Source organism: Pipistrellus kuhlii, unplaced genomic scaffold (genome assembly GCF_014108245.1).
Source record: "Pipistrellus kuhlii isolate mPipKuh1 unplaced genomic scaffold, mPipKuh1.p scaffold_m20_p_9, whole genome shotgun sequence".
In the NCBI taxonomy this organism is placed as follows: domain Eukaryota; kingdom Metazoa; phylum Chordata; class Mammalia; order Chiroptera; family Vespertilionidae; genus Pipistrellus; species Pipistrellus kuhlii.
The window spans coordinates 24,654,155-24,663,436 of record NW_023425595.1 but is presented as its reverse complement, the minus strand read 5'-3'; the positions used below and the strand labels follow the sequence as shown (position 1 = coordinate 24,663,436).

The following is a 9,282-nucleotide window of genomic DNA, read 5'->3' as shown; positions in this document are numbered from 1 at the left end:
GATTCCTTGGCCATCAGATGTCTTAGTTACTCTTTGTTCTTGGCCACTTCTGGTTCATTTGGTTCTGGAAACTTCTAAAAGTCTCTTTCTTAGATTTTGGACTCAACAATCTATTCTAAGCAGTTTGCTTCTTGATATCTGCATCCCCAGCAGCTTTAGGCTGCTTCTTGGGGAAATTCTCTAGCCAGGAGTAAAGAATTCAAACACTTGGAGGGGTGCCCACAATCCCCGAGGCCTCCTATCACCTGGGCCTGGGCTGTGTGTTTCTCTGTATGCCTGACACTTGGTGTGTGCATTGCAGAGGAACAAACCCAGGGGCTCTCAGACAAGTTAGTCATTCCACTGGGGAGGTGAGGATGAAGCTGTTTTCCACATGCTCCCAGGCAATAGGAATTAAGCTGCCACTCCTGCCCCTGCTTTTCCTAAGAGAGTCCAAGTGTTCAGGTGAAGAGTGGGAACACAATGGACCACAGGCATTTCTGGAGATGCCTCAGGGTCACCCACCTGGGTGAAGAGGACAGGAGAGCAGAGACGCCCCTTTAAACGGGCTGGCTCACCAGGCTTCACACTGCAGCTGGCAAGCCAAGTCCACTTGTTTTAAGTAACTGTCCCAGACCCCAGCCAAGTATTCAAACACAGCATTCGCATTCAGTTGCCTGACCTCCGTGCCATGGCTTTCGGCTGCTTCTTCTCTCTTAGGTGGAGATGAACCATTTAGATTCCCTAGCTCACAGGACTCAGCTTTCTGCATAGAGAATTTGAACTCATCTTTCTTTGGATTTTGGTGTTCCACTCCAAACCCTGTATAGGAGGAAGGGGACCAACTTATCTTGATTTTCCATTTAAAAATGGAAAGTCCCTGCATTCCTGGACACACTGGGATGGTAGGAGATCCCCCGAAATACCAAAGGACTGGCAGACTCCCCCACCCCCGCATGCATCTGGAGAAACCCACATCCATGAGGAATGTCATGTATGAGATGAGGAATAACCATAGCATATGTCACCTAAGGTGGTTGTGAGGATTCAATGAGAAAGAGCATGCAAGGTGCTTACTGCCATGCAGCAGGTTGCCAGTATGTATTATTGTTATTAATATTATTATTTAGGAACTCATTCTGGAAGAGCTAAATTAGTATAACCTTATAGGAGAGTTTAGGAAATGGCGCTGAGGAATCAATGAGAACTAATATTTACACGAGATGAAATGAATAAGATCGGATCTTTAGGGCCCTGGAGATGCCCACTCTCTACAACAATAACCAAACCAATAGTATTTGATGAGAATAATTTATTGTTCACATAACTGCTGGAAAGAGTGCCTGGTCTGTATCTACTAGTAAGATCTTCCCAGGAGTGCTTAAGAAAAGGGGCTGGTGCTGAAACCGGTTTGGCTCAGTGGATAGAACATCGGCCCATGGACTGAAAGGTCCCAGGTTCAATTCTGGTCAGGGGCATGTACCTTGGTTGCGGGCACATCCCCAGTGGGGGGCGGGCAGGAGGCAGCTGATCGATGTTTCTCTCTCATTGATGCTTCTAACTTTCCCTTTCCCTTCCTCTCTGTGAAAAATCAATAAAATATATTTTAAAAAAGAAAAGGGGCTTGTGCCAACCAGACACTAGTTCATGAATGAAGGAAACTACTTGAGGACATTTTTGAAGAACGTGATACATACGTGCTGTCTTTGGCAACTCACGTCTGTTGAGCCCTAGAGGATTCAGAATCCCTGTGAACAGGCCTCAGAAATCCACCCCTTTCACACGCCCCCAGGTGATTCTCCACACACTGAAGTGGGAGAGCCCCACAGGAGACCTGGCTCCTGGCTTTTGGCGGAGGGGAACGGCCCCTTGCCCATGACTATACCCCACCCCCAGCCCCAGCACAGGACCTGTGCTCAGGAAGTGCTCCCCAAAGGACTCTTTATTTATCAATCTGTCCTTTTGTTTCTAATGCTAAAGGATTTGGTTTGCCCGGAAATTATTTCTTGGGTATGAGACGCCAACACATGTTCTAGTCACTGGGGCGTTTATTTAAACTAGTGTTTCACCCTGGTGGTAATGATTAGGGCTGAAAATGCTTTGAAAATGAACAAATTTAACGAGGAAAGGAACAAATTAAGTCTGTGCAGGCAAGAGGCTTTGATTAGATAGAAACCACACTTTAAAAACAATCACCCAGCCTGCTACGGAAGGTACACTTACTCGTCTCTTCAATTAATGCCATCTGCTTATCCACTGCGAGACTTAAGGCCCCTCCCATGCAGTGCCCGGCGCGGGAATGAGGGCAAGTAATCTAATTCTCCACGACACTCCCATCTCTGTTTTAATATGGAAAATCTTGATGAAATGGATTCCGTAAGAACAGATTTTCATTATTGGAAAGCCATGCCAGCATAAATTAGCATGGAGAAGAAGCAGGAAAACACTAGATTAGATTATGCAGAACAATTTGATTATCCACCTATTGGCAACATGGTTTCATGAACATGTAGTGGGCGTTAGAGACGCTGAGTATTGTTCCTTCTGCTAGTGAAAAAAAAAATTAAATTATCATTCCTGTCGGGGTGGTTAATTTGAACACTTTCCCTTTTATTTCCATGTCATTGGGTTATTCTGGGTCTTCGGTTAATAACCGCAGCAGCCGAGCAGTGATTGGAAGAGGGGTTTACCATTTGTAGGTTCGGCTCAGCTTTGGGGCCATCACACCTGAGCACACCTCGAGGAGGAATCTACTTAGAGAATACAGTAGTCCCCCCTTAGCCACAGGTTTGCTTTCCGTGGTCATTATCCTCAGTTAATCATGGTCTGAAATATTAAATGGATAATTCCAGAAACAAAAAAATCCTTAGGTTTTAAATTGCACGCCATTCCGAATAGCATGATGAACTCCCTCAAAACGTGAATCATCCTGCTGCCCAGAGTATCTACACGCTGCCTGCCCCTTAGCTACCTGGAAGCTGTCTCAGTATCGCAGCGTTGTGTTCAAGTAACCTTCATTTTACTTAATCAGGCTGCATACTTTATAACCTTGATTATAGTAAATTGTTATATATATTTTTTCTATTTGATTATTGGTTATCATTGTTCATCTCTTACTGTGCCTACATTGGAAATTAAACTATCATAGGTAACATGTATAAGAGAAAATGTAGTATTTATAGGGTTTGGGACTATCCACCATTTGAGGCATCCACTGTGGGTCTTGGCACGTATCCCTCACGGGCAAGGGGGAACTGCTGTAGGAAGGAGAAGAAAGAGCAAAATGGATACAAATTGGCAAATTTGGGGTGTAAGCAAGACCTGAATTGTTCCTTTCGTGGATGACCTGGAAGGAGGACGGTGGTGGCCACAGATACCTGAACTGCTGAGGTCTCAGGGAGATAGCTGGTGGGGTGAGGAAACTGCTTACAAGCCAATGTGGGGCTCATAGACAAGTGTGGGGCCCCCAAAGCCTTTCACCCAAAGGCAGCATGGGCAAAGTCTCTCCAGCTGCCCTTGTCAGATTCAGATCAGGCACTATTTCTCAAATGCCCACTAAGTTACAGGCTCGGTGTTAGTCTCCTTTATAATCATGTAATTGTGTATTAGAAAATAGACACTTCAAATGGAAAAAACAAAAAACAAAACCCAAAACAACAGCCACGTATTTCCTCTGCTTTATGACTTTTTGTTTTTGTGCCTATATTCCTGGCTAGAGGGTTGGGACTGTGTCTTGTTCATTCAGAGACTATCTCAGAGCCTGGCACTTGGCCAACATATAAGAAATGAACCATACGCGAAAAAACAAGTAGACAGTAATCCGGTGGCCATGATCTTATTGTTCCCATTTTCCAGATGAGGAAATGGAAACTCAGGTCCACTTGAACTTAAATGATGTGCTTGTGGCTCACACAGCTAAGATGCAACTGCAGAGCCTTGACCACCTTTGTCTTTTGGCAGATTACCATGATGGGCGGGGTCATGTCTTCTTTTGTAACAAGTCTAGGAACCCCATCCCCCTCTATCAGGGGCATTTCTCAGGGAAATGCCTGGTTCCCTCCACTCCTTCACCAAGGAAATTCAATTTGGCCACATCCCTCCTGACTGGTGGCTTTTCTCACAATTTGAGCTGAGCATCCTCATTGCCCAGTAACCTTCTCTCCTGATGTTCTTTCAGGTCCAAAGGCTTTGCTGGGTCCTGATCCACCACGACTCCTGGTGAATTACTGCCTCGGGCTACCATCACCAGTCCTCTCCTGCTGCTGCTGCTTGCCCCTGAGATGGGCAGCTCCAAACACCTGGGCCTCCAGGATCCTCAGGTTGTCTCTGCCCTGGTCTCTGCCCTGGTCTCTGAAGGGGCAGAGCACCAAGGGTCCCTGCCAGACAGCTGATGTGCTGTCTGCCCAAGGCTGTTCAGAGAACCATGCTAAAGTGAGAGACAGGGTGAAGGTGGGACACGATGCAAGAAAAGATGCTAGGACCATATCAGGAAGGGTTTTATGTGTCATGTTAAATCATTATACTATCTCTGAAGGCGACTAGTTCATTGGGTATCACCCCCAAATTTTCTAACTCACCATCCATGAGTGGGGCAATGTTTCTTCTCTAAACTGAATCATGCTATTGGACTGATAATAAATCATGGTACCTCTTCCTCCCTGGGGCCTAGACAGAGAAATGACATTCTTCCCTGCAGCCATTACCAAAGCACTGAATTGTCCCATGAGATGAAATTTGTTTGCTGACGTGAATCTAGGCATGCCCCCTATTTCTGTAGTGTAGAGCGAAAGATCCTGCCATCCAGGCCACCCCAATCCATCCTGTGCCCTCCCCTCCCTTCCTTGCTCCAGAGGTGGGTATACAAATAACCCTCTGGGTTAGTCACATGCTCCACCCCTTCCCCCCACCCCCCAGTCTTGCCCTAAAGGATGAACCCTCATCCAGTCTAAAAATTGCAAATATCTGTGGCTTTCTCAGAGGCCCTAGGCCCATGTTCAGGGAAACTGTGGCTGACGAACCACATGCTGCTCTTTGGCCCCTTGAGTGTGGCTCTTCCACAAACTACCACAGCCTGGGTGAGTCTATTTTGAAGAAGTGGCGTTAGAAGAAGTTTAAGTTTAAAAAATTTGGCTCTCAAAAGAAATCTCAATCGTTGCACTGTTGATATTTGGCTATGTGGACCAATGAGTTTGCCGACCACTGGCCTAGGCCATGGCGAACCTCTGGGTAGAAGAAGGCAGGCTTTCCCGCTGAGCTCTCTCGGACTCTCACCAATCAGGGTCTCCTTTTGCTTCCTCCATCCACATATGGTCCCAGCGCACCGCTCTCTAAGGTTGCATAGAGGCAGCACGAAGTCCATGGGCTTTGTGCGGCCATTAACGAGGACAGCTTTTCATTAAGTGAGAGCTTATGATTCTGCCCAGAAAGTTCCGTCTGGGCTTTCTTGGTAGTTTCCAGCTTCCATTGTTGGGAGCGAGAGCTCACTGCTTGGAGCTTCTCCCAGGGGCGTGGAGCTGAGTGGCGATGACTGACAGCTCCGGAAGGCATGCGGGGTTCCCACTGCTGCTTTCTATTTTGGGCACAAGTGCTGCGGGACCTGGATTCTGTGACAAATCAGAGCAAATGCAGACTGTTGTCACCCGTGAGCAGAGGCTGCTGTGTGAGGAATTTTAAAGTGAAGTTTATTCAGCCCCAATTAAATCCCGTTTTACAAATGCCACCTGACTCCTCAACAGGAGAAAGCTCATTAAATTTTTTCCCCACGAAGCCAGGCTAGGTGGCAGTGCTGTGCTATGTGGTGCGGCCAGGCCCCCGGAAGGGCTGTCAGAGCAGTTCTGGGGTTTCTTAGCAATGGCAAAAGGATTTATGGGTATAACTAAGGACCTGAAAGACAAGGTTATTTCTAAGCAGGTATCTGAAAATAAAAACGACAGGCATGAAGTGGGAAAAACAATCTTTGAAGAGAAGCTTTGGAGCAACCTGGGGCTCACAAATCAAAAGAGAAAAGATGTTTTTTCTTCTTCTTCTTTGTCTTTGCTTCTTTGAAGAAGGCCAGCTCTCTTCCGTCAGGGAGACCCAGTCAGCATTATGGGCTTTATAATGGCTCGTTAATTAAAGCAATTTTTAAAAGAGCATCACAGATAAAGCCTCCTGGGTTGTCTTTTAGCTGCTGAAGGGATACTAGAGGATTAGTCCGTTATTCACTCACCACCCATCCAGGAACGGGAAATCATTAGGGTAGCCTGGTGCTAGGATGTCCTCTCCTCCCCTCACCTTTCTACCCTCTTAGGTATCGGGAAGTCCAGTCTAGAGGGTACAGAACCAAATTCTCACTCCTTAGTTCTGACTTGGAATCAGCCTGAAATGCCCCCCTCACTGCCACCCCTGCTTTCCTGCCCTTTCCCTGTGATACCCAATGAACTAGTCACCCTTATACTTATTCACACCCCCATGGAGCCTAGAGCAGCTTTAGACTCACACAGCCAACTCCTGCTCCTCTGTGGGCCTTGCAGGACGCCTATCAGCTCTAGGGACCTCTTATGCAGGAGCCATCCCCAGACTACTGTCCAACAGAATCACCATAAAGGGTGAGGAGGAGGGGGAGTGGAAAGGAGGTACGGAGGCCATTAACATGTCCTCATACCCACAGCTGAGGTTTGTTTATGATGCCCCTGGGAGGGTCACTGAGGATGAGTACAGCACATGAGTGGGGGCAGAGGCAGGGGGAGATTGGCCATCTCCTCCCTCTCTCTCTTCTTTCCTTCCTTCCTTCCTTCCTATTTTCCTCCCTCCCTTCCTATTTTCCTCCCTCCCTTCCTTCCTCCCTTCCTTCCTTCCTTCCTTCCTTCCTTCCTTCCTTCCTTCCTTCTTTCCTTCTTCATTCCTTCTACTTCCTTTATAAAGTCTAAGTAGCTACGAGTAAAATAAATGACAGCCGAGGGCTTCCACACCGTTTCAGAAACAACCTTGCTTTGATTAGTCTTTCCGTTCTCATAGATTTACAATTGGCAAAAGGACCCTTGAACAATGAAGAAAGAAATAGGAAACCTGGCTCTTCTGCAATGCTTCCTGTTGGAACAACGAAGAAGCCCCATGTGGAATCCTGGGAGTGTTAAACGGGAGCAGAGTGTGGCAGCCTTTCATCCCCGTGCTGACTTAGAAGACAGGGCAATGAAAAGTGCTTCTGTTAGAGGAAAGCTGAACACCCGTCTTCCCCAATGTTGTTTTTGTGCTTAAACTGGAGGTCTGGGTGCTCTCAGCTGGCAGACTTCCCAGAGGCCTTCAGGCCCAGGGTCAGTCAGATCCTGTATAACACCTGACCACATGTGTGGTGGTCAACCCATAAGATCCTACTGGAGCTGAAAAAGCCCCATCGCCCAGTGACAATGTAGCACATGCATTACTCACAGGTTTGTGGTGATGCTGGTGGGAACAAACCTACTGTGCTGCCAGTCATATGAAAGCATAGCGCATACAATGATGTACAGGACATAAATGATTACTTCAGGCTAATGCATTTCCTATACTATACTTATTATCATTACTTGAGAGTGCACCTTTTCTACTTATAAAAAAGTTTGCTGTAAAACAGTATGCAGTGTTATATTGGCAGCAGTCTCATCTATATATATAAAAGCCTAAGCGACCATTAGAACTAAACAACTGGAACGACCCGTTGCTATGATGAGCACTGACTACCAGGAGGCAGATGCTCAATGGAGGAGTTGCCCCTACACTTCAGGCCCCGTCACTGGCTGGAGGTGGGCCCCACTTACCCAATTGGGGTTGGGCTCTGGGCTGGGATGGCGAATGGGGGATGGTGGTGGCAGATGTGGATGAGGGAGGAGGTGGGGAACTGTGCAGTGGCAGCACACAGGTGGTGAGGGAAGGAGGAGATAGGGAGGTAGGGAGGCAGGGAACCTGATCAGCCCTGATTGCCAGGCTTAGGGACCCCACCCATGCACAAATTTTATGCACCGGGCCTCTAGTACATCTCATATTTACCATGTCTCTTGATTGTATCATTTCCTCTTGTGTTTGATTTAATCTTGTGTGACTTAGTACAGTAACATGCTCTACATATTTGTCACTGAGGGGCAATAGACTGTGCAATGCAGCCTGGATGAGTAGTAGGCTATACCATCTAGGTGTGTGTAAGTATAGTCTATTCTATTTGTAAAACCAGAAAAATCTCTAATGATGTATTTCTCAGAATGCATCCCTATTACTAAGTGACACATGATTGCACCTGGAAACAGGACAGAGCTAGCAAGACTGCATCTTATGGAAAAGCCTAGGATGGCTGGAAGCCAGGAGTTAGCTCAAGTTGAAGCAGGTAGGGCTAACGCATGTCAGGGTCAATGGAAGAAATGAACTATCCAGGGAGAAAATGGAAGTCGAGGAGCTATCAGAACAGGGATGGGGTAGGGAGGGCATTGTTAGGCCAATAGAGTAAGGTCATACAATAGAATAAGGTTCAATGCCTATAAAGGTCTGGCTGATATCTTAAATGAGGACAGAGGGTGGGATGTGAGTCATCAATAGGGAGTAGTGGGCACTGTGTCAAACTGAAAGCCAAGTGCCTTTGTCTGCAGGACGATGACTCTCCTCAGATTCAGTGGGTTGTGGCCATGAAAAATGCAGGCCATGTATTGTCAAATCTTCCCATTTTTTAAAGAATAGCAGGAAATATTTTTATTTGAGACATAAAAGATTTAAAACACTGGGCAAGTCAATGAAATATAGGTGGGTTTGGTCACATGACACAAGTCTATGACCTGTTCAAAATTTAAATGAAGAAATGAGAGAAGCAGGCACAAAGTGGAAGGTGGCACGATGGGAGTAGGCAGGGCTCCAGAGAGAGGTGAGGTCAGAGGGTAAAGGGCCAGGGTGGAGGCAGAGCACCGCCACATCAAGTCTTCCCACACAACCTTTCTGGACTGCCATGGGGTCTGCACTGTCAGGACATCTCTGCCTCTGAAGAGAAAAGGAGCTCCTGTTTTCTTTTTCCAAATCATGCATCACCTTCAAAATACTATGCAATTTGTTTACTTACTAGAGGTCCAGTGCATGAAATTTGTGCGTGGGGTGGGAGGTGGTCCCCTAAGCTCAGCCTGCACACTTTCCAAATCTGGGAACTTTTGGGGGATGTCTAACTGCCGGTTTAGGCACAATCAGATTGGGCCTAAACCGGCAGTTGGACATCCCTCTCTCAATCCAGGACTGCTGGTTCTGGTTCACTGGCTTATTGCCCTTAACCACTCTGCCTGCCTGTCTGATTACCCCTAACAGCTTGCCTTCTTC

At 46.9% G+C, this 9,282-nt stretch overlaps 1 pseudogene; it reads right to left on the bottom strand.

The window, feature by feature from the left end:
- Positions 1–553: 553 nt before the first annotated feature.
- LOC118713170 overlaps positions 554–9,282 on the bottom strand; it is a 48,509-nt pseudogene continuing 39,780 nt past the window's right edge.